We start from the raw sequence: 26,438 nt of genomic DNA, 5'->3' as shown, positions 1-26,438 counted from the left end.
CCAAAAACTACTTTAAAAGTCAAAGACTCTCTCTATGTGAACAAATCAAAAACTCCCGAAGTTTCGAAAGCCATTTTACCGTACTCCATAGAAAAGCACACTTACAGTTTAACCAAATTGATTACATAACAATACCCTTCTGCATCAATATTCACATTTTACATTTAGGTTCCCTAAAGGCAGGGCATGGCTTGCTACTACTCCCAAAATAAACTTGAAATACAAATCATCCGCTTACTCAATTAACAAAATAATAATAAGTCAAACCATGCATATAGCTGTACAATTACTTCCTGTAATAATATTTTAAATCACTCCACCTCTGGAACTCTCAATAAAGGATTTTCATACAATCAAACGAGCATTTGGAATAACTTTATTTTGCTTTCACGCATTTTACTGAGCAGTAATAACTGCATAGTTCTATTTTGGAAGTTCTTCATGCAAGTTTCTGAGCAGTGATAACTGCGTATTTTACTAGTTCCTGTTTGAAGCCGTACAGCCATAGATGAATAGGAGTTGCACCTTTCATAGCCTTGAATGCTGTCCAAGAAGCCAAACCAAATTACTGAACGATAATCAAGTGTTAAATTCAGGGCAATCTAATAATCAGAAAAGTAATCCAAATTTCAATTATCGACTAAGTATATCAACCAACATCAAACTGATATCTTTAGGTAACTGAATCCTTCTTTCGATTATTTGTAGACATGAATGACATTATCTTCTTACCTTAATCTATTTAATAAAAGATAAAACATACCAAAAGGAAAGTGAGGACCATCAATCGTAGCAGATTGGAGTAAAAGAACCTTACCAGCTTGTTCGAGAACCGGAGTTAGTTTGTCTATTATTGTCGAAAAAAAGGGAACTACAGACCAGTCTGCAGTTTTGATATTCTGCTGGAAAAAGCTTCAATTAATCAGAACTCTACAAAGTGAAATCTCTTTTAATGTCAACTGTCTTTGATTTGTTTCACGCCAAAACTATGACTTCACCTGTAGTGACAAGGCTTGCGCCATCCTCACATAGTCAGCAGTGGAGCACCAAGCAGGAAAGCAACATGCACGACTAATGTTGTCCAAGAGCTCCTGATGTCAATTTAAAAATTGTGATGTCACAGCGCAGCACTTACACATGCCTCTCGCTGAACTGGAAAAGTTTATGCAGCTAGTTGTACATGCATGCTTGTTAAGTGGTTTCCAACCTTTCTAAATTGTTGTAAACTGTTCTTAATCGTTTTTCATCCATTGCAGGCCCCATAATGTCTCCTGGAACATCATATTCACATGGTTTTCAATTGATGCCTCCCCTGAAGTAGATCCATAGTCTAGCTTTTCAGAGAGAAAAAGCATCATTGTATTATATTGAGACAATATAAAAGCTTCAGAAAATACAAAAGGGTGGATCATGGAGCAGTCATGATAGAAGCACAATAGAAGCATCGAGGATAGATACAACATTATAGGTCCATAAAGAGACAGACCTCTGAACATCACAAGCCAGATCATGACATATTGAACTGAGAAATTTTATAGGTCAGCCAAAAGGCATGTCAAATGCATCAGCAAAGGTTTAAACCAAAAACCATTTCAGAAGAAAAACAAAGAAGCATCAAAATTTAATAACCAGGGATAAAGAAATCCTGGACAAAACAGGAATTCTCTTCCTCTTTTACTTCCATAGACCATGACCCAGAGTCTAAGAGCAGACCATCCTTGGATAGGCAATCAGCTTGGAGATTCTGTTCATGACCAATGAGTTGAATGGAACAATCTCTCGTGAGTCCCCATAAGAACATTATCTTGTCCATCCAGCCTGCCATGTGAGGGCTCCTTATGCGGCAAACACCATTTACATGATCAATCACCTGCCTAGAATCACCATATATTGAAATAGCTTGAACATCAAAGAAAACACAGAAGGCAAGAAAGCCTGCTAGAGCTCTAGCCTCAGCCATCCTTTTAGAGCCTGATCCTCCATTCCAAGAAATTAGAAATTGAAGCTTCTCGTCCATGCAAATGAGAATCCACAGCCGGATATATTTTGTTGTTTAGCTCCGGCAAAGAATGCACTAGGGAACCTATTGAGGAAACATTCTTTTTCTTTCGTGATTGTATTCTTCATTTTGGGCTGCCTTTTTGAAACTGAATCATAGATGGCAATGATGTGTTGCAGAATAGAATTAAGGGGTTCCTTTGAGTCTTTGAAGATTTTACAATTCCTCCACTTCCATGCACACCATAGCACAATAATAATGAGAAATCGCCATGGCTCTCTTTGCCCGCTCCACCATTCGAAAGCTGCATGGGTAGAAACAAAAGCAACGTGAGGAAAACCATAAAGGATAGCTAGATCATACCAGATTTGCAGAGAGGATTTGCACTGGAAGAACATGTGGTAATTGGACTACTCAGCAGATTCGCACATCGAACACCTGCTTGGACCGTGCCAGCTTCTTTTTCTTAAATTATCCCACGTCAAATTCTTGTTGTTGAACACCAACCACGCGAAGCAGATTATTTTAAGGGGGCATCCCGACTTCCAGAGGGCCACAGGAAATTTTGAGCTTGAGTGAGAGACCTTTGAATTGATCATATCAGAGTAAATATCTTTTACCCGGACCGACAGTTGAGCATTTGGCACAGTCCATATTAAGTGATCAGCCGACCCAAAGCGTTGAAACCCACAACCACTGAGAGCATCTTTGACAGAATTCCATGACAAAACCAGACTCTCCGGCAAACAAAGATCGTTGGCATCCTTCCATAAAGGGGCAGAGCCATGCCAGGTGGATATGAGCTTGTCCCATGTAAAGATACCATTCCTGTGAAAGAAGGATAAAAGTCTCTCGGGAATGGATATGTCTTCGTGACCACACAAAATGGGATCGATACCAATTAATATTCTGCTACCAGAATGGATCCTCCACTTCAGATTCTTTAAAAAGTATTGCTCAATCTTCCGAAGACTAAGCCAAATAGCAGATCCATGCTTGGATCCAATCGATCCTGTTCTGAACCAGTATTCCAGATTTTTACCTTTCATGTATTTCAATTTAACAGTGATACTCCATGGCCCTTCCCCGAAGATACCTCTCCACAGCGATTTACATAGGAGCGCTTTGCCAAAAGCCCTTAAATCCATTAATCCCCAGCCACCAAGGCGCTTGGGTAAAGAGATTCTTTCCATTTTGGCGAGATGGAATTTCCGCTGTTCTGACTTACCGCCCCAGATAAAATTAGCCGAAACCTTGTTCATCTTGTGAATGATGCTTGCAGGAAGGTAGAATAAATGAGCCCAATAAACAGCCAACTGCGATAATACTGCTTGAGATAATATAATTCTGCCTGCCAAAGAAAGACTCCTATATTCCCATGCCGAAATATTTTTATAATATCTCTCTATTAACCATTGCCAATCAGTCTTGGAGTATCCCTTAGCTTTGAGCTGAAAACCTAGATATTTAAGGCCATCCTTGAGCGATCTTGTCTCTATACCAAACAACTCAGAGATCCATTTCACCAATTCCATGTTGATATCATTGTGAAAGAGGGTGGATTTCGCCTTGTTAATTAGAAGCCCAGTGGCTCTTTGGAATCTATCAAGAATGTCATTTAAACATATCCACGAAACCCTGCAAAGCATTGCAAATATGAGCACATCATCAACAAAGAGATTGTGCGATATGAAGTTATTTCTGCATATCTTGACAGGCCTGCATCTATTTTCAGAGACCGCTTTGTTTATGTGGATGCTGAGAGAGTTCATTGCCAGGATAAATAAGAGAGGCGAAAGGGGGCATCCTTGACGAAGCCCTCTTTCAGCTAGAAAATAAGAGGAAGGTATTCCATTGATGATGACCGCGTAGTTCACATTTTCTATGCATGCCATGATCCACCTGATGGAATTAGGTCTCATTCCAATCTTAGCCAATAAACATCTAATAAACCCCCAGTCTAAATAATCATAGGCCTTCTGCAAGTCAATTTTCAAGATGGCCGCATCTAAATTTTTTGATATCATAGAAAACAGACACTCCTGAGTATTAGCCACGGCATCCAAAATATTCTGCCCTTTTAGAAAAGCATGTTGATCCTTAGTGAGGAAGGAGGCCAGAGTTGCTTTTATTCTTTCAGCAATAATTTTTGTGATGATTTTAAAGGTAATATTGCATAATGAGATCGGTCTGAAATCATGAAAGGATTCCGCATCCACCTTTTTAGGAATTAGAGCAATCAGAGTGGATGTTGTGATGTGGTGAATACTGCCAGACATTCTAGATGCTTCAACCATCCTCAGTAAATCTTGCTTAATGATATCAAAAAAATGAGTAAAAAATTCTATTGTCCAGCCGTCCGGGCCTGGGCATTTGTCCTTTTTAAAGGCCTTCATCACTCCAAGAAGTTCATTCTCTGTAACTGGCTGAAACAGGGACTCATTTTTTTCATCATCAAACATTTGAGGAACCAAGTCGATACCCCATAGAATGTCCTGAAAAGCACCGCCATCCCTTCTTCTATATTGACTCTTAAAATGTCTTACAGCTTCCCTTGAGATGTCTTGTTGAGAGACAAAGAATCCCCCCTTTCCATCACTTATCTTCCATATGGTGTTTTTCTCGCGTCTGGCGTTTGCATATTTATGAAAGAACTTTGTGTTCCTGTCCCCTTCTTTGAGCCATATTGCCCTGCTTTTGAGCCTCCATGAAGATTCTTCCTGCTTCAGCAAAATATGTTTTTTTCTTTCGAGCTCTCTTATGCGGCATTTCATGCTAAAAGGACAAGAGTTTGCATCCATAGATTTTAAAATGCTGTCCAGCTCCCGTTGTGTTTCCTGAATCGCCTGCCTGTCCTTTTTCCTTTTTTCAATTTTCCATTCTTTTACCACCTTTCTCACAGCAACCATCTTGTCTCTAAAAGTCAAAAACGGGGGAGACATAGCTCTAGCAGATAAATCCTTCCATGCTTTGGTGATGATATCATTAAAAGCTGGGTCTTCTAAACATGTTCTATTGAATTTAAATGGGTACCCCTTTCTGAATCCTTTTTCCCGCCAGCTAAGAAGAATTGGCCTATGGTCAGATACAAATGCATTCCCAACTGATGAGAATGGCATGCCCAATTTATCTATAATGCTTACATGCACTATAAACCGATCAATCCTTTTGGCAATATACGCCTTTTCTGCTCTACCATTATCCCACGTTGGCTTCATTTCTGATGGGGCGATATCCACAAGGTTCTTGTTCAGAAGTTCAAACTTTATGCGGTCTGCAAGCGGATCCCTTTTTCTGCAACATCCCCAACATTCATCAGAGCTTAATGTTACGTTTAAGTCACCTGCAATCACCAGAGATTCAATATCAAAAATTTCTGAGGCAATTAACTTCTCCCAGAAAGGAGTCCTATTCTTATAAGGCGTGTATGTGTTTAAAATATTTATAGGGAAGCCTTTCCCCTGATAGAAACTAAGATAATAATTCCAGCGAAACACTTGTAAGCTTTGGCTCTGATCCATTGAGGATCCCATAATGCTGCCAGCCCCCCTGACAGACCTCTTGCCTCAGAGGCTACCAGATACCATGAAGGGAACATTTTCCTAAAATAAGAAATGGAAGCATGGCTGTTGTGCATAGTTTCTTGGATTAAAATTATTTTCGGCCGAGCTGAGTAGAAAATATCCTTTAGCGCCAAAAATTTTAGGTCTGCGCCCAGACCTCTAATATTCATAGATATAATGAATGTCATTTGGAAGATTCTCTAGCCGCGCTTGCTCTAAGAGGCTGAGACTTTGACATATCATATATGGGAACATCGACCAGGGATAGGTTCCTTACCCCACTGTCTGTAACAGTAGTCCTCCCCCTAAAATGTCTGCTACCTCCCCTGTGCTTCTTTCTCACAGTTATATTCTTTGCAGAGACCGGGCTAATGAAAGGAGAAGCAAGATTCCTTGGTTTATGGATAGTTAATGGCTCCAGCTCGAGAGATTTTCTGCTAAGGAGAAAGTCTAAATCACTGTCACACAAATTGGTTGGAGACGAAGCTGGGGAATTTACAGGAGTGACAGCCGCAATTGGCTCTTTTCCTTTCTTCGATGATAAAAGATTTTTATCAGGTGTCGGAGATGAGGATGAAATAGGAATGGGGAGGGACCCCAGAGAGAAATCCTTAAGCTGAAAAGGCACAAGGGAAGGAACGGCTTTGTCATCTCTTGGTTCCGGAATGGGTGTGCATTGAAAAGCTATAGGTCTGCTCATCATAGGGCAATCAAACTTAACCGGGCTGTCAGGTCTGGCTTCGGGGATCTGAGAAAAGTCCTGTGACAATACCCGCGGAGATAAGGAAACTTTAGGATCCAGATTTGTAGGACGTTGTTCATCCAACAATTCTGTCGCAGATAAGTTGGCAGAATAAGAATTTGTCCTCGCCTTTCGATGAAAAACCATGCTTTTTGGAGCCAAATGCCGAGGACAATTTTTTATGAGGTGGCCTATTTTGTGGCATGCGGAGCATCTGAATGGGATGCCCAAAAAATCCAGTCTTTGATTGATTTTCAAATCTCTCCATGCTATCTCAATGTGATCTGGACATCCCCCCCTATAGGCCTTCTCTATGAGAATCCACGCTATTCTCTTCTCTTTCTCTCCCAAACACCATGGATCTACGTAGACAAATCTTCCAATTGAGTTGCCTATCTCCTCGAGGATCTCCTTGGACCACATCTCGAAGGGAAGATTTGGGAGTTTTACCCAGATCAGGTTATTTGAGGGAGTGTTTTTCAACGGATCATACCCAATATACCACCTATAAAGAGCGAGAAAACTCCTTCTAAAAACCCAAGGACCCTTGAGGATAGCTTCGACATTAGCTGCATTCAAGAAGTGAAAGCAATACCACTCCTTCATGAGGTTAGAGATAATGGGAGTGTATCCGATCACTGGTTTCCAATGGACTGCTAACCATTTCCTCATCTCGGCATCGTCCATTTCCGGAAAATGCCACCTACCGACCAAGGCAAGATTCTGTAAACTTTCAATTCTTTCAGTCAGATGAATGCTGTCCAGCTTGATAGCAGAAGGCGGAGCAGTGGTTTTGACAGGGTTCCGGGATTTATTATAGCAGTTCATATGCTCGTGTATAACCTTTTCCTCCTGTTTAGAGTTGTCTCTCCTCCGGGAAGACCGTCCTTCCCTCTCCCTATCAGCACCATGCAAAGACGGTTTAACGACCACGTCATCCAGGGTTGATTGCCACCCCCCGGATAGCGTGGCATTCTCCCAAGCCCTCTCAGCCATCAGAGTGGCCCGAATCAAAGCCTCCGTGGTCGACACATCGGACCCACCGTCCATGTGCCTCCAAAAAATCTTTCTCCTTGGATTAACAGTCGGGACACTTATCAAGATTAGATTTCCAAATCCAGTTTAGTACAAGAATTTAAACACCCTCTGACTAAACTCTAAAAGAGATACCTGGATTATATAAATGTCAGGTGAGGGGAAATATGTGAGGATGGAACCGATCTGACACAAGGACATGCGGTTAGAAGAGTCGAGAAAGCGCCAAGATGACACTGGGAAGAAAACTCCAGAATTCAAGGCAGGCTCGAACCCAGAAAAACTACTATTTGGCCAGATATCATAACTATGGATGACGACACCACTCCAGCAAATTGACCGAAAAGGGATGATCCTAAATATTCATAACCCTCACGTACAAGACAGGTCATCTAAAGGACACTACCCCGATCCCAATGAAAATTTGAAATTTCGTTCAGAAATAGGGATCCGGTCACGTGAAAAAATTCCGTTCCCGAAAAAGTTTCCGGTAATGGTGGGAGCTGCTGGTTCTGGACAGGGTGGTCTTCAGTGACTCCGACGCCGAAACTTCTGTGGATAAGCTAACAAGAGGGGGATTCATGACAAACTAGACAGCAACAATATACCTCGACAATGCACCACCAAGCTCCGATTCTAAACCTTATGTCTGAGCATGGCTTGTAAATTACTATAAACTTCCTCAGTTTTTGAAAGATTGCCGAGAACATTTTGAGGATACCCTGAGGGAGTAAACAAGCTAAAAAAACATGCTTGATATTGACAGTCCCTTCCACATTTGTCCAGGAAAGGAACTTCCCATTCTATACATGAGTAATCTTAGACAAAAACCAAAATTGTCACACAAGTTCTAAAATAGACACTATTTACATCATTGCATTGCGAAAAACAGTTTAAGAAGTAGTCACAGCATTCCATGACCATGCCATTGTATGAATCCACAACAATAATAACTATATTCCTATTAACTGTAATTTGTAAATCAACAACAACTTTCAAAGATGAAAGAAATACTGACCTCTTTCCGGACGCATGCCGAGGGGAAAGCGTGAAGAAGAACGCCAACATAAGCGTGAAAACAAGTGGGATTGGAGCCAGAACGGGAGCACCAGGGAAGAGTGAAAAAAATGAAAGCTTCAGCTCTGCATCTGGCCAGCCAAGAAACTTAGAACAGAGCCATGAAGCTGGTTAAATGGTGCAAAGAAGGGTGTTGCGAGTCTCCGTTGACAGAAGAGGTTGTATACAGGTGCCGACAGGTGCCTGCACGTCGATAGGGAGTAATGCATGGGAAAGTAACAGCTAGCAGCCTGGCGGAAGGGATCGTGAAGACATGCATTGGTCCATTTGCAAACCTCCTGTCTGTGATTGGTCGAAGCTATGGCAAAAGAGCTGAGGCGTTGGCTACTGGATTACTTCGGCTCGCTTCCCCGCTCCGGCACGTGCCCCTCTTCAAAATGTCTTGAAATTGAGTCAGATCCATAGTCTAGTTGTAATAGTTCAAGTTCATTAATGATTTAGTTCGGTTTGAATTTGAATTTTTTTAATGAAATTAGCCATTAAATTCGTTTATATATATATATATATATATATATATATATATATATATGAGAGATAAAATAGTAAGAAATCAAAAATATTATAACAGATATGGAAATTGTAAAAATAAATTACAAACTTGAAATGTGACATGAAGTTTTGAGTTTTGATTTATAAAATTAGTCAACTTCTATAAAGTTTGAGTTTTTTAAATTAACCAAAATTCAAACTTCAAAATTAAAGTTCCATAAACTTGGTGACATACTTGGTGACATAGGTTACAATCCACATGGCTTAGCTACAACCATATATATTGTAACTAAACTAAAAGACCCTTCACCCTAAGTGGCCTTGTAATATTTTAAATGTTTAAACTTTAAACCAAGCTGAAAAGAGTTGCAATAGTAATTCACAGTTGATTATCCATATACCTGCTCACTAGGCTGCAGAGAGGTTTCCCCTTTCAATAGGTCTCTATGGCAGCAGGTCGTCATTATTATCAAACCACCAGGAGCGACTACTCGCGCCAGCTCTTGCATAAACTGTTAAATAAATCGAGACATAGACATGACTTTCTATTTCCGGAACTGCATAATAAGTAATACATTATATACTTGAAATTATGTGTTTAAACTCAGACTCGTGTCCACTTACCAATTAAAAAAAAAAGAAAACCAATCTTAGCTCACCTTTTCTTTATCCGGCATGTGCTCTCCACTCTCCATTGCCCATACCACATCAAATTGCCCATCTGGAAAAGGCTAGTCTAATGCGTTAGCCAGTTGAAAAGAAACCTGTGTAAACGTGGACAAATCAAAATCTCCAGTTTCAGTCTAGAAAACTTAAAATATTGGAACCAACAGCAACAAATTACGATCTAAATAGGAATATCTCGGCTGACGTTATTCTATTAATTAATTACGATTTAAATTGAAATATTCACACTAAAATTAAGTCATCACATTCTAAAATATTATCAAAATTTATCATTCACTAACCCACCCAACCAAATTAGCCTTTTGTGCATCAAATTCCAAAATATTATCAAAATTTACCAACCCTAACTCATTTAACCTAATTAGCTTTTAGTGCCTTTACCTTACTAGCGAGGTGCTTCTTTAGTTGAAAATTTTCATATACCTAACTAGCGATCGTACTTAGGTTAGCCTTTAGTTGAAAATTTCCATATACCTTATCGCTGAGACCTTCGGCAGCAGTAAGGGCGGTGGCCCTTTCAACCTGCCATTCGCTGATGGTGATGCCCTCAACATGGGCTCCATACTTCCTACTCAAATACCTCGAACTCCCTCCTAATCCACACCCAACATCCAGCACACGCCTTGGCCATTTCGATTCCTCGTCTTCAACACAACAAACAAAACATTCACGTCCAATAACAGTCGAAATCTCAGAGTAGATTTAAGGAGTGGACCAACCCAACTAAGTAGCACCGAAGACAAATCCATCAATCAACTACCCAAAAAAACAAACAATCAAACTATCACGATCATTATCATGGTAAGATCGGCATCCTTGACTATCACAAACAATCTATCACTATCATCATTATGGCTGATCGTAGAAATATTTTAATATTTTATTAACAACAGCAAAGTTAGAAGATATTACCAATCTTACTGTTGTACATTAAATCGTGAAATATTCCCAAAATTTATACTCCAGATAAATTCAAAACGATAAAACAAATCTTTAAAATCAAATCAATACTTGTATAACAAACCAAAGGACGATGGTACGAAAATTTTCATGGCTACTTGTAACTAGAAATGTCTGCAAATTTTAGAGACTCTTCCACCATGTTGTCAAGCGGAGAAGGGACGTCGTAGAAGCCGACGTGTAAGTGCTCCCCACGCACCCGAGAACTGATCGTAGAACTCCGCAACATCCGAAAGCACCTTCTCCACGCTCACCTCACCATTCTCCCCCGACATTCTGAATACAATCAGTCAATCAATCAGTCAGTCGCTCCTCAGAATCAAACACAACACAGGACTGAATCCCACACCACATATCAAAAGGTTCGTACATTCATCTCAATTTATAATGCTGGATTACAGCGTTATCATCGAACATAGTCATCAAACATCAAGATCCAATATTTCATATTCAACTAATAATTAAATAATTTTTTGTCTACTAACTCCATTGAACATCTGTCTCCAACATCATATTACTGTTTTCTGGATCTTTAAGATCCGCTCCATTTCTGCTGAACGTCGACCGCCACCAACGAATGCTCATTGTCAATATTATTTCCGTATCATCCTATCACAATAAAACGAGTGCTGCTGGAAACGGACCCAAGGATTAGTAAAAGAAATTATATATTCCCTGTACTGGCATACTCCCTGCCCACGCAGATATGCGACTCTCAAGTCTTTCAGTGTGAAATCAAAGAGAAAGTCTCTCTTCCGAAGCAAGCCAAGTCATCTTTTTGGCATTTTCCTACGAAATCGGATTCTAAAATTTGATATTTTCAGTGGGACAGTCTGGTTATAATCCTCAGTGACCATATTCCAATAGAAGGTCATGTCAAAAGCACTATCAAGAGTTTAAAAAATAACGAAGTCAAGTACATTGTCAATGTCAGATCGATCTGTAAGGAGCGATTACGATCATTCATCCCCTTTCGAACAATAATGACCAAAGAAGCATCCATTATTTGATAATTAAAAGTTAAACAACAAGATTGGAAGTTAAGATTCAATAATATAATCGGTGTGATAATATGTATTTTTTTTGTTTTCAGCAGAAAAAAACGCTACTTCTTCCAATTAACGAAAAAAACTAGTACATGATTATGTTATATTTTCTGTCTTTTTGTGATATATCTCTGTTATATTTTTCCCTAATACATCTTTCATTTTATATCCTTTCTCAAATAGAAAAATACATCACTTTAATTCATCAATTTCCATTCTTCCTGTAGTGTCCTATCACTTTAATGCATCAACAATTTCCATTCCTCTTGTAGTGTCCTATCTTTTTCTCCTTCGGTAATTTGTATTCAGGACCCATTTCCATCCTTTATGCCAGGAAATCCAGTAAAAAATGCGATCAAAGTTTTCTTAATGAAGTGGTTATGAGTATTTTAAAAGTTCTAAGTTAATTAAGAGATGACGAAAATCCCCATGATAGATCAAGTGGTTGTGAGAACAAAGTTTTCTTAATCAAGTGGTTGTGAGAACAAAGTTTTCTTAATCAAGTGGTTATGAGTATTTTAAAAGTTCTAAGTTAATTAAGAGATGACGAAAATCCCCATGATAGATCAAGTGGTTGTGAGAATTTTTATTAATTTTAGATTAAGTGGTTGTGAGTTTTCTTTGAAAGTTGTAGGTTAATTAAGAGATGACCTTACAAAGAAATAGAGTGAATAGTCACTCTAGAGATATTATGAGTTAAAGAATAAAGAATTTTTATCAATTTTTGATAGATCAAGTGGTTGTGAGTTTTTAAAAATTGTAGGCTAATTAAGAGATAACTCTGTAAAAAAATAATCACTTTAAAGATATTTATGAGTTAAACAAATTTGTTTGATGTTAGAATTTTTATCAATTTTTGATAGATCAAGTGGTTATGAGATTTTTTATCAATTTTTGATAGTGGTTATGAGTTTTTTTTAAACTGTAGGTTAATTAAGAGATGACCCTGTAAAAAAAATAATCACTCTAAACATATTATGAGTTTAAAAAATTGTTTCAAGTTAGAATTTTTATCAATTTTTTTATACTCAAGTGGTTATGAGAAATTTTATCAATTTTTGATACATTAAGTAGTTATGGTTTTTTTTTTTTTTCTTTTAGGTTAATTAAGAGATGAATAAAACCCCACAGAATACAAATCTACTATCAAATGTCACTAAGAGGTTAAAAAAAATTGAAACATATCTTTTATTAAAAGTAAAGATTTTTAAAGAAAAATTTATTTCACAACCGTTATAATTGATCTTTGTATTTTAACATTGGATAATAGGGTTATTTTATTATATTAAATTATTATGTTATTTAATTAAATTTAAATTAATATAAAAATCATATCAATAATTGTATTTTTATTTTTTATTTTAAATTTGATTTTTTTGTTATATTTTTTTATTTATATATACACTTGTATGTATAATATATTTTATTTATGTTTATAGAATTAGCACATTAATAAATATGGTTGATATACTCCCATAAAAATACATCAAGTGATTATTAGGTCTATGGTTTAGATTTAATATTAATATTAATATTAGTTATTATATAATTATAATTTTGTTTTTCAACTAGTGAGCTAGTGAGACATGTTTGGAAGGATTAAATTTTCGATTGCTTGGGTATACAAAGGCTTTCCAACATGCTTTTGTCAATTATGCTACCACCCATAGATATTATATAATGATATAAGTAATAATTAAGTTTTATAATATTAAGTTTAGAATATTATATTTTAATATTATATTTTTATTATTGTAGTTTTAATATTGTTTTTAAATATTGCATTTTAATATTGGGACTTCAGTATTAGGTTTTAATTTGAGCTATATAAGTTAAGTATTCAACTGAGTAAGTTTTAATAACATTGAAGGCCTAGTTTTTAGCCATAATCTTTTGCTTACAACCTTAGTTTTTTGTTCTAGTAACTTAAATTATTCTTGAAATTAACATTGATCCATAGCTAGATGATATGTTGGAGTTGATCACTAGTCAAGAGAAGACCAAAGACCACTCTATCGAGATGTATGCACATTAATGTTAATATCATTAAAACCCTAATATTAAACCCAACATTATAAAATATAATATTAATTCAAATATTAAACCTAATATCATAAACCCTAATTTTAAACCAATATTAAACTGTAGTACTAACCCTAATATTATAAATCCTATTATTAAACCCAATACTATAAACTCAATATTAAACCCTAATATTATACCCAATATTAAACCTAATCTTACAAACCCAATACTAAATCCAATATTATAAACTCAATATTAAAACTTAATATTAAACTCAATATTATAAACCCAACATTAATCCCTAATATTAAACCCAATATTATAAACCTTATATTATAAACCCTAATATTAAACCGAATATTATAAACCCTAATTTTGTAATGTTGTAATACGACGTTGAATCAATTGTAATGTAATGTAACATTGTGACAATGATTGTCACATTGGTTGTCACAATGTGACATTGGATAGATTCCTATATCATTCCAATGTCACAATATTGAACCCAATATTATAAACTCTAATATTAAACTCAATTCTGTAAACCCTAATATTAAATCCAATATTATAAGCCCAAATATGAAACCCAATATTATAAACCCTGATATTGAACACTACATTATAAACCCTAATACCCCACTATTATAAACCCTAATTTTGTAATGTTACAATGCAACGTTGACTAAATTGCAATGTAGTGTAACATTGTGAGAATGATTGTCACATTGATACAATGTTTGTTGCAATGCGATGTTGGATATATTTATATACCCAATATTATGAACCATAATATTAAACCCAATATTATAAACCTGATATTAAACCCTATAACAGAAACCCTAATTTTGTAATGTTGCAATGTGAGATTGAATAAATTGCAATGTAATGTAACATTGCAAGAATGATTGTCACTTTGATCGTGATATTGGGACAATTTTGTCACAATGCGATGTTCGATATTTTTTTGTACCATTCCAACATCACAATATTAAGCGCTAATATTAAACTCAATATTATAAACCCTAATATTAAATCAATATTATAAATCTTAATATTAAACCCAATATTAAATTGTAATATTAAACCATGTATTAAAAACTACATTATAAACTCTAATATTAAACTCAATATTATAATCCCTAATATTTAACCCTAATTTTGTAATGTTGCAATGTGAGGTTGGATAAATTGCAATGTAATGTAACATTGCGACAAAGATTGACACATTGATTGTCACATTGTGACAATGTTTGTCATAATGTGATGTTGGATATATTTATGTACCTAATAATATAAGCCCAAATTATAAACCCTAATATTAAACCTAACATTAAACCCTAATATTGACCCCAATATTATAAACTCAATATTGTACCCAATATTATCAACGTTAATATTAAACATAATATTATAAATGCTAATATTAAACCCAATATTATAAATGCTAATATTAACCAAATATTATAAACCCAATATCAAACCTTAATAATAAACACTATATTAAGCCATAATTTTGTAATGTTGCAATGCGATGTTGAGTAAATTTCACTATAATGTAACATTGTGACAATGATTGTTACATTAATTGTCATATTGCAACAATGTTTGTCACAATGCAATGTTAGATTTTTGTACCAATCCAATGTCATAATATTAAACTCAATATTATGAACCATCAAATTATAAAACCTAATCTTATAAACCCAACCTTATAAGCCCTAGTATTAAACCCAATATCAAACGAGTATTATAAACTCTAAGGATGGTTGGTAGGGAGGCTCCAAAATGAAGCTAAGGAAAAATTTTGGAGGGTGGTTGTAGCCACTACAAAAGTATCCCAAAGTGCACCCAAACCTGTCCAAAGAACAAATTTGTTGCTTCTTGTCCACTGATGGTATTTTTACAGGGCATTAGAACACACATCTTACTGAACCTGTCAACTACCATGAACAAGTATTCATGTCCCTTCCTAGTTATCGGTAAACCTCCCACAAATTTCCTGGAAATGCTTTCCCTAGGAAGAGTAGGTATAGGTAAGGGATGATATAGACCATGTTTCATGTTGCTAGGCTTATGGTACAACAAAGCATGCATCCTCTTATGAACATAGATACTTTCTCTTGCATCTTGGGCCAATACACATACCTCTTCAATTTAGCCATGATCTTCCCTACACCAAAGTGCCTTGCAACCTTGGAGGTGTGAGCCACTCTAATCAGCTACATACAGTCACCTTTAGGAACACATAACTTATCCAGTTTGTAGAGTAATGCATCTTGGAAATGGTAGTCAACGATATTGTTGCAATAATGCACATGACTATGGCTTTGCAACTATTAATACACCTCCTTGAAGTCCTCATCTTCTAAACATGCCTCTCTATATGCATCATCGGTGAATGGCTCCATGTGCATAAGAGTCCCCAAAATTTTATTCTTCGATGTGAGTGGCCTTGAAAGCATATCGACCAACTTATTTGTGCTTCCCTTCTTATACTTGATCACCAAATGACTGATGTAAAAAACCACATCCACTTGTAATGTCTGGTCTGCTATAGCTTACTCTGGGCCTGCAATTACTGTAACAACTAGTGATATGTGTGGATTATTGTCTCCTTTCCCATCAGATAGTAATTTCAACTCTTCACATCTTGCACCATGGCATAGGCCTCCTTATCATAGGTAGGGTGGTTAAAAATTGCCCCACGAAATACTTCAGAATGGAAGCAAATGAGCCTTCCTCCTTGCATCAAGAAAACTCCCATAGCATACCCACATGCATTTGTCTCCACTTCAAAGGGCCACTACAAGTTTGGTAATGCCAAAACTGGTGCTTGACTAATCTTCTTCTTTAACTCCTCAAAAGCCTTCTGTTGACCTTTTCCCCACTGGAAACTCTTGCCACTTGTTGTTATGGCTTGGAGTGGTGTTGCTCTAGCTGAAAATGAGGCTATGAATTTCCTGAGGTACTATGCTACCCCAATGAAACTACTGACCTCGGAAACATTAGTAGGCATCGACCATTTCATGATGGCCTCCATCTTGGAATAATCTATCTTCAACTCTCCTCCACCAATCACATACCTGAGATACACCAAATACTAATGCGCAAACCCACAATTCTTGAGATCTACTAGCAGCTAGTGCTTCTTTAATGTTTCCAACACCTGGGTCAAATGTGAAATCTGTTCCTCCCATGCAACACTATATACTAGTATATCATCTAGATAGACAATAACAAATGAATATATAAATGAGCGCAGTATATCATTCATTAATATCGTAAACTTAGTTGGTGCATTACATAGGCCAAATGACATAACTAACAACTCATAAAAACCTTGCTTGGTTTTGAAGGTGGTCTTCCATGTATCTTCTTCTTTGACTTGAACCTGGTGATATCCAAACTTCAAGTCCAGCTTGGTGAAATACTTTGCTTTTTGCAACTGATCTAGCAAATCGTCTATCTTGGGCAGGGGGTATCTGTTCTTGAGCATGATTTTATACAATGCTATGTAATCTATACACATCCACCAATTCCCATCCTTCTTTCACACACTGATGATGGGTGACCCACATGGTGATGTACTCAGTCGAATGACACCATGTTCCAACAACTACTGCAACTATTTCTTCACCTCACTTGCTTCTATAACAGACTACTTGTACAACCCAATATTTAGCATTGGGGAGTCTGGCAATAATTGGATTTCATGATCCACTTCTCTCTTAGGTAGTAACCCTTTAGGTTCTATGAAAACATCCTTGTATACCTTTAAAGATACCTCCAATTGTTGTTTTTATTTCTTAGTACACCCCTCCAGGGATGCCTTGCCTCTTGTTAACTTCTCTTTAGACTAAATTTCTCTTAAAAACAATAAAACATACTTCTTTCTAAAACTTATCAATTTATTGGCTTGGTTGGCACTTACTAGTGAAATTTTTGACTTGCCTTTGTGTGCGTTGATGATGAACGATTTTCCATCCTTGATGAGCCGGTACTAGTTAGCTCTCCTCATGAATATTGCATCATGCATGTACATGTATGGACCCCCAAAACTCGACTCCACATACATCAAGGGGAACCACATCTAGATCTACTTCATTAATAAAATCAACACTGATAGCAAATCTAATTTTGCACTGTCTTGTTACCTTCAGCTTTGCATCCTTATTTACCCATCCTAGTGGATGGGTTTGGATGATCACGAACTTCCAACAACAACTTCTTGACCAGCTGTGCTGCAATGAGATTCGCTTATGATCATGAGTCCAACAAAGCATAAATCTTTGTCTTCTTGACTTGTATCTTTATATGGAAGAGTTTGGTCATTTCTTTCTCTTCCTGTTGCTGAAGGCTACTAAGATTCACCTCCTTTTCCATAGATGTACAAATGATCTTCTCATCTACATCCAAGTTGCTTTCAAATTTGTTGTTCGAATCAGTGACCATGAGATAATTCTTCTTATTATCTTTCTTCTTGTTCTTCGTGTTTAGTTCTGTATGCAACTTCCAACACTTCTCCTCTGTATGACCATCAATGTTGCAGTGGTTTCAATGGTTGTTAGGATCTTTGCAATGGTGTGTTGTGGCTACCGTCTTTTTATATTTTCCCCTTTTTTGCTTCTTCTTCCTCTCCTTATAAGCTTCTTATTGCTCCTTCTTCTTTGATCAACTTGATTGCGCTATTTTTAGGCCTATGTTCTCCAAGTACTGTCCCTGTACACAAGCCTCATCCACTGATTTGGGATTGAACAACATCACTTGCTCATGTAGATGGTGATGTGGGCCCCCCCAAACACTTGAGGAGTACATTGATTTCTTTGGAGAGATACCCAACATTGCAAACATCTTTCTAAATTTTGTGGTGTACTCATGCATGCTTTGGCCCGACTTTTTCCTGAAGTAATGCCACTAAATCCACTGCTCCTTCACGTACCCAATGGGATAAACCATGACTTAATGAGGGTTTTGAAATCTTCCCACTTAGTCACTGGAGGTTATGCCTCCAACCTCAGGGCTTATGTGTGGCTCTCCCTCCAAGTCAGTGCATGGCCCTCTAATTTCAACCACATGAATGAGATATTTTTCCCTTCCTCAATCTGATGGATGCTGAAATAAACTTGTAGGTTTTGCAAACAATGTTTTAGCTCCATTGCATCGATCTTTCCATGGTACGACTTGATATCAAATTTTGTGTCCACTTTTAACATGGATTGATTCGCTACACTCGAAGTAGGTTGATATTTTATGGGTTCTTTCTTTAGTTGGTTCTTCGTGTCTTCCCGATCACGCGATCCCCCTTCTGATTTATCCTCTCCATCTGAACCCCCATCTCCTACAAATATCCCAATCTTACTGCTTAGGGTCGCCATTAGGAGGTTTACATTTCATTTTATATCTGTGACTTATTTTTCAAGTGGCAAAAACCTCACCTCCTCAGGATCACAAGGTTCATTTACATATTTATCGGCCATGATTAGGGTTTTACAATTTTTGGTCTGGTTGATCTAGATCCCTACAATCTCCACAAAATACCCAAAGAAAACTACTCTGATACCAAATGATCCATAAACTACTGTGGATATTCCACTAGATAATTCGTCACAACATATCTAATAATATTATATTAAAACTCTGAAAATCCTACACTATTGTAGTTTATTAAACTTTAAGATCTGTGGATTTCATTGTAATTAGTGCATGCATGTGAATGGAATTATATATAAAAGCAGAGAGCAAAAAATTAAGCACGCACACACACACAAAAGACACAAGATATGCTCTCTGGGAAACCCTTTCGGGAGAAAACTCAGCTGGAAGGTGAGGTTGGTTCGCTCTCTTTCCTTGTCTGGAAATATAGTTGTAGGTACAAAGAAGGAATGTTTGTGGCCTGTGGGTTGCTAAAGTGTATAGATATTCTTTGTTTGCTCTACCTCCTATCTCTCTTGACTATCTTTGCTCAGCTGTGGAACAAAATTCTCTTGAAAGAATGGAATGCCTCTTCCTCTTAGTGGTTCGGTTATAACGAAGCCTGATCGGCTACCAATGGTTAATTTTAAATACATCAACTCTTAACTAGTGTTACAAAATAGACTCTTTTAGAGTCTTTTACATCACAAACACGTGATTATCCCCTTTTCCATGAATAATGGGGGCTAATGCAACATCCTCTCGAACTATAGGTGTGAAAACAGGAAGGTCAACTTCTGAGTGGCATAACTTTTGCATATGGACTCTGATTGGCGCACTTATTGCGTTGTTCGAAAGGTCTCTGTGTAGAATAGCATGAAAAGGTGCACGCTAAAGTGCTAAATTTTTACACTCAAAAAACATCATTTGATGCCTCAAAACACTCTCAAAAAGTTTCAAACCTCATTTCAGCAAACTAGGTCCCACAAGTAAAAACAACCCTGTGAGCTGATTCGTCCACTTTTTCCACTCCAAATGCATCAATATAGATGAAAAAAAATATAATGATCCAATTTCGATCAACAACATGAGTTTCTAGGCAGAGAAATCAAATTGTGTGCATAATTTTGGCAGTTGCTTCATGGGTTTGTTTCACCCAAAATTTGAGGGCACTCTCAGTTGTCAAAGATCATAGAACCAGGCAGGAATTTTGGCAAATTTTGTGGTCACCTACAAAAAGAAAATTATGTGCCTATCAACACAAATTTTGAGGCTGCTTCAGTGGGATTTTCAACACAGTTTTGGTCAGAGTTGAGGAACGGAATTTCAAGGAATATTTATGTTATTTTTGGCACAAAATTTGAGGCATTTTCTATGGGGTTTAAGCACATAATTTGAGGCAAATATCATGTTGAGTTATATGACTATGTGGGGCACAAATTTCTATGTAAACCTATGCAATGAAATTAGCAAGCAAAGGGAGATAAGTTTGCTTTATTTCTATTGTGTAATTATTTACTTTAGAAGTAATTAAATCATCTTTGAAGACTGGTTTTCCCCTTGTGGGTTTTTTCAGGGACATTGGACCAGAAATAAGTGTCTATTTTATTATTATGTACTTGCTTTTAATTTCTTGTATCAATTGATAATGTCTAAAGAGTAGAGTAGTCTTATATTTTGAGTTAAATGAAAACTTAACATTTATATCAGCTTATGTTATGTTGGTTTTGGGCATTAAACCTCATTCAAAAACTTGACACTGGGTTGGGGATACAACATACAAAATTTCTACACCCAGTTCTCCAAACTAGGACTTGCTAGTAAAACATGGCCTTGTACATTGATTTTTCTAAGTTTTCCACTTTGAATACACTGAGATGGATGAAAATATTATAATGATCCAATCCCAATCATGTACATTTTTTTTGTTTAAATTAAAATGGTGAATCTTTATTTTCGTAATTGCATATAATTGTTTGCATACTATATGTTTTCAAAACATATATTCTTTACCTTTTTTTTAATCAAAAATTTTAAGTGACCCCCCAACTCCACCAAGGGCAGCTCAATTGGTGATGATCATGAAGATGAACTATTATGTTCCAAGAGGTTCCAAGTTCAAATCCCCTTGAGTTTATCCATGGATCACGTGGTGGGGGCGACATGGTTCACCTAGAGGTTATAGTGGTAGTTGTTGGAATCGACCCTGTGTCACACGTGTATGAGATTGGACTGATTTCCAATTCCCATAGATACAACAACAACAACATAATAATAATAATAATAATCCTTGAATATAATATATATATAGTTGAGTTGATATGAGGGAGAGATAAAACATTTATATGGTATGATGCTCGACATACTAAAAATTTGCAATTCCTTCCCTATTCAAGATGGAAATGGCATATGGCACTTCAAAAACCAACACAAGATATGCAATGTTGCACTGTATGTGTTTGTGAGTGTATGAAATAAAGAAATTATGAAATGTTAATGCAGCATGCAAATTATGAAAGAAATCTAATACCAATCCAATATGAACCCTAAATTTCGAATAATAATTTCCACTCATTGATTTGAACAATAATATCAATAAGTTTTAAAGATTAAATATTACAATTGTTGAAGAAAGTTCTTAACATCTAGCTAAAAACTTTGTTTACATTTACCTTTTTTTAAATGGTGCTATTCAGTTTCATGATATAGGTTAATTAGGGAATGGATGTATTGGTTTATACCCACCAATAACTAAACATTAGAGGAAATTTCAGCCTAAAAGTGGCATTTTAAGTAAAAGTAATAAAATAATAAAATAAAAGTTATAAATTTTGGAAGGAAAAGAAGAAAACTACATATTTTAATTGTATTTTTGGCTTATCTCTTTAGATGTTTACTCAAATTTCAAGTGTAGACACTCATTGGATGAAGAATTAAATTCTACATCCAACGAGTACCCATTATGCATACTTATGAGAAGACCCACATTGATAAAAATTGAAGATACATTAAAAAATGTGTTCAACGCACTTTTTAAATGTATCTTCAGTTTTTTGTCAATGTGGGTCTGCTCAGAAATACACATTTTTTTTAATTTATCTTCAATTTTTATCAATGTGGATCTATTGAGAAGTATGCATAATGGGTACTCATTGACATGTTTATTTAATGTATCTTCAATTTTTATCAATGTGGGTCTTCTTAGAAATATGCATAATGGGTACTTGTTTGATGTGGAATTTAATTATGCATCCAATGAGTATCTACACTTGAAATTTTAGTAAACCTATAAAGAGATAAGTAAAAAATACAATTAAAAAAAAATTCCCTCCAAAATATTTACGTGTACCTCTTTTTAAATTTAAAGGATTTTGATTGGTTTACATATTATGTACGTGAAAGTTCCATGGGCACTTTTAAGCTGAAAATTCATCTAATGAGCATTAGATGTATTAAGGATAACATATTTGTTTTGATTGTAATGAAAAGTATGAGGGAGTATTAATTAAGTATAATTTATGGATTTTGTCTTAGTTTATGTGAGAGCTTCATCCTAATTAAGATTTAAAGGAAAATATGGAAATTCAATTGAATTTAATTCCCTCAAATGGTATTAATAGATAATATTCATAGATCCCAACTCATATTTAGAGAAATAAAAATTGCAAAATTTAATTCTCTCAAAATTTAATTTAATTCAATTCAAGTCCTTTAAGATTTGACATGAAAATAACCTATGACACTTTAAAAAACAAAAAAAGTACAATGTTGCACACAGCGTGTGTTGGGGGAGGGAATCCCACTCATTTATTTAAACAATAATATTAATAATTCTTAAAGATGAAATATCACAAATCTTAGAGCTAGAAACTTTGTTTACATTTATCTTTTTTTTAATTGTTTTACTTAGTTCCATGGTGTAAATTAGAGAATGGATGTATTGGTTTATACCTATCTATAACTCAAAGAATTGGATGTCCTAATTAAGGATAAAGTATTTGTTTTGATCATAATAAAAAGTATGATGAAGTATTAATTAAGGATAAAGAATGCAATTTTGTCTCTAATGCCCCTCTATGTGAGAGTTTCAATAGTGATTGAATTTTAAAAAGAATACAACAAAGGAAAATTCGAAAATTCAATAATTTAATTCTTTTGGATTAATATTAATAGATAATATTCATAAAAAGGCTGGATATTCAAAAAATACAACATGTTAACTCATTTAATTTATAATAAAATCTTAGAAATGCAAAAATGCAAATATTAAAATGTTTATTGTTTAATTTATTAGTAAATGAGGTTTCAAGTCATTTTTCCCTTTAGATTAAAACTCTAAATTCTAATTTATAGAGATAAAGAATGCACAATTGGATTAAATTCCTTCCATAATCAAAATAGAAATAGAAATGGTATATAGCACTTTCAAAAACAAACAAAATAAAATAATAATGTTTTACCGTATATGTTTATTCATTTGTGGTTTTAATAAAGAAATTATGAAATGCTAATACATCATGCAAAATATTAAAAATAATCAATACCAATCTATATAATAATCCCTCTTTTTGATTTATAGAATAATATCAATAAATTTTAAAGATGAAATATTATAAATGTAAATTAGTGAATGTAAATTGTGCCACCAAGTTTCACGATATAGTGTAAATTAGCGAATGAATGTATTAAAACTTATATTCACGTATAACTCAGACCTTGTTTTTATGGTAACTAAAAGTATGGTGGAGTGTAAATTAGCGAATGAATATATTGAAACTTATATGCACCTATAACTCAGACCTTGTTTTTATGGTAACTCAGACCTTGTTTTTATGGTAACTAAAAGTATGGTGTAGCATTAATTAAGTATAAATATGCAATTTGTTTCTAATGTCTTTTTAATGTGAGAGTTTCAATTGCAATTGAGATTTAAAGAGAAAATAAATAATTGATATTGATAGGTAATATTCATGAAAAACATTAAAATGTAAATATTAATATGTTAGTTATTCAATTTATGAAAAACATTAAAATGTAAATATTAATATGTTAGTTATTCAATTTATTTAAAAAAAAAAAAATCGCACTGCCAGTACAGATAATTATGTAGATCAGTGGTTGTTCTCTTTGCAGTTAGGGAGACTTCATATTGCGGAAATTTAGGAGGAAGAATGGACAATGGCCGATGGACGGACCCATTTCAGTTCATGTATGATGCTCCGTGGAATTACCTATCTAAATTTCATTTGCCGATGGATGGACCCATTTCAGTTTAGGTATGATGCTCCGTGGAATTTATTACCTATAATCGAATTTGCTCACTTCTTTGCATTCTTTTAATCAAAGCGGCTTCTGCCCAAGATACCCGGTGGGAAAGGTCCCTTTCAGAACGACATTCACTGTCGATTCGAGGAAATGTAGGAGAAGATCTTGGGCAAAGAGGAGACATGGCAGCAGGACAGTGGTAATTATTTGAATTGACGAAGAAAACAGAGGCGGAAGAGGAAAGGAGTTCATTGGCAAGAAGTTATTCAGAATGGTGGCAGGGACAACTTCTGCCCCTCTTGGGTGTTTCATTACTTCTCCCCCAACTTCTCTTCATTCATTGGATTCAATTTATGTTTCTGTTTTTACCATTTGTTGATGAAATTTCGTGTTGGCACAGAATGAAGTAACAATATTGCAAACTTAGGAAGCTCCCAGTGAGATGTTCAGTGGCTCTGTTTATGCTCCAGTTTTTCGTCTCTGTAAGATTCACTTATCATTTTCATCTTCAATTGGCCATTTGTCATAAAGTTTTGGGGATTTTTGGTATATTGAAGGACTTTGTCAAAATGGAGATAAACCCAGCTCTGATATTCTATTCTGTTATGTCTGATTTTTACAGTTAAAGATAACCTGGGAGAGGCAACCAGTATACGTATTTAGTGTATGTACATGCTTACTCTGAAGTGTTAATTTTACCTGCAGTTCTCAGAGACATTCACTACCTTCATGCCTTGGTTAGGTAGATACAATCTGTAGCTATGGGAAACCATGAAATTGGAGTAAGCTAATGGTTAAATAAGAATATGGCTAATTGTAGATTATAAACACTATTAGAATTAAATTAAAGAAGGGTTAGATTTAAATTAGAGTATGTAAACTGAAAATTATATTATTTTTAATTCACTGAAATTATTGTATGATTAATTAATTTAGATGTATTTATTGTGAGATTAATTAAAATATTAAAATAAATCTAAGTCAATATATTTTATATATGTTTTATTTTATTAATTTTATATTAAATTTGGAATTAAATATATTGTATAAAAGAAAAGTGTTATATTTATTAATTTTGTATTTTTAATCTGTATCCATAATGGTCTAATAATAATTTATTTATTAATATATTAATTTTAAAATTTTAATTAAAATTAATTTTTAGTATATTAAAATTTAAATAATTTTTAATTTACTGAAAATTTATATAATTATTTAATTTAAAAAATTATAAATTAATAAATATAAGTATAATATGTTCAATATTATCTTTTATTTTAATATGATTACTAATAATATGTATTTAGAATTACATTTTATATTAAATCTTTTCTATTATAATATTATAGAGTAAATTTATGAAAATGGAACCTTGTAGCTTTAATCTCAATTGCAATACAGGACCGTTATATAGAATGTAGTGTAAAGAGGCGGGAAGAGGACAGTTTGAATGGCAGCAACTATTTTCTTTACATTTAAGTTTATATCTTCTCGAAATAAAATTTAATGTTTTAATTATTAAATTAGATTTCTTACATAATTAAAAAAACTGGAATATTACTTTATTCACCCATTTTTACATCATTACTTTTTATCTATCCATTAACTCACTTCTGATATAAATAATAATTTAATAAACCTACAATTTTATTTATATTTTTATTATAACTAATAATAATAATTAGTAATACTTATATTTTATAAAATGTTTAATATTAATCCTTGGATATAGATCCCTGGCCTTTTTCCTCTCTTTTTGGAGATCTCATAAGGTTTTGATTTGTTTTTGGCTTTACATTTAATTTTATAAAAGTATTTTTGTTTTACATATTAAATTAATGTTTACATATATATTTAATAAATATAAAATTAAATAATTATTTATTTATATAATTATATATATATATGTGTGTGTTAATTAAAATATCATTTTTAATAAATATAAATAATAATTATTAATAATATTTATATTAAATATATAATTATTTAATAATAAATATTAAAATAAAATTAATTAATTACTATTATCCATAAAATATATAATTAACAATAAAATAAATAATATTTCATAAATGGATAATATATATAATTAACAATAAAATAAATAATATTTCATAAAATATGAATACAACTCTAGC

General features: G+C 34.5%; 1 long non-coding RNA gene and 1 pseudogene across 3 annotated transcripts in view; one reads left to right on the top strand and one right to left on the bottom strand.

Annotated features, from left to right (window-relative positions):
* The window catches only part of LOC149148685 (uncharacterized), a 110,899-nt gene extending 85,693 nt beyond the window's left edge, over positions 1-25,206 (top strand). Inside the window, exons 3-4 of one of the 2 annotated variants that reach the window (XR_016263563.1) lie at positions 24,382-24,782; positions 24,923-25,204. This is a non-coding gene — a long non-coding RNA (uncharacterized LOC149148685). Of the gene's footprint in view, positions 1-24,381 lie in introns of both variants that reach the window. The other variant, XR_016263562.1, reaches the window with a different exon arrangement.
* Positions 280-10,827, bottom strand: LOC149148686 (gamma-tocopherol methyltransferase, chloroplastic-like; annotated as a pseudogene). The gene is made up of 7 exons (XR_016263564.1): positions 10,658-10,827; positions 10,067-10,236; positions 9,565-9,669; positions 9,307-9,417; positions 999-1,091; positions 818-899; positions 280-543 (listed from the first exon to the last, which is right to left on the bottom strand). The product of XR_016263564.1 is annotated as a gamma-tocopherol methyltransferase, chloroplastic-like (transcript).
* Positions 25,207-26,438: the final 1,232 nt, after the last annotated feature.

Source organism: Pinus tabuliformis, chromosome 9, assembly GCF_031772625.1.
Source record: "Pinus tabuliformis cultivar Carrire ecotype Pingquan chromosome 9, CPIR1, whole genome shotgun sequence".
Classification (NCBI taxonomy): Eukaryota; Viridiplantae; Streptophyta; class Pinopsida; order Pinales; family Pinaceae; genus Pinus; species Pinus tabuliformis.
Note: the sequence above shows the minus strand (reverse complement) of the source record. Positions and strands in the feature narration are given on the sequence as shown.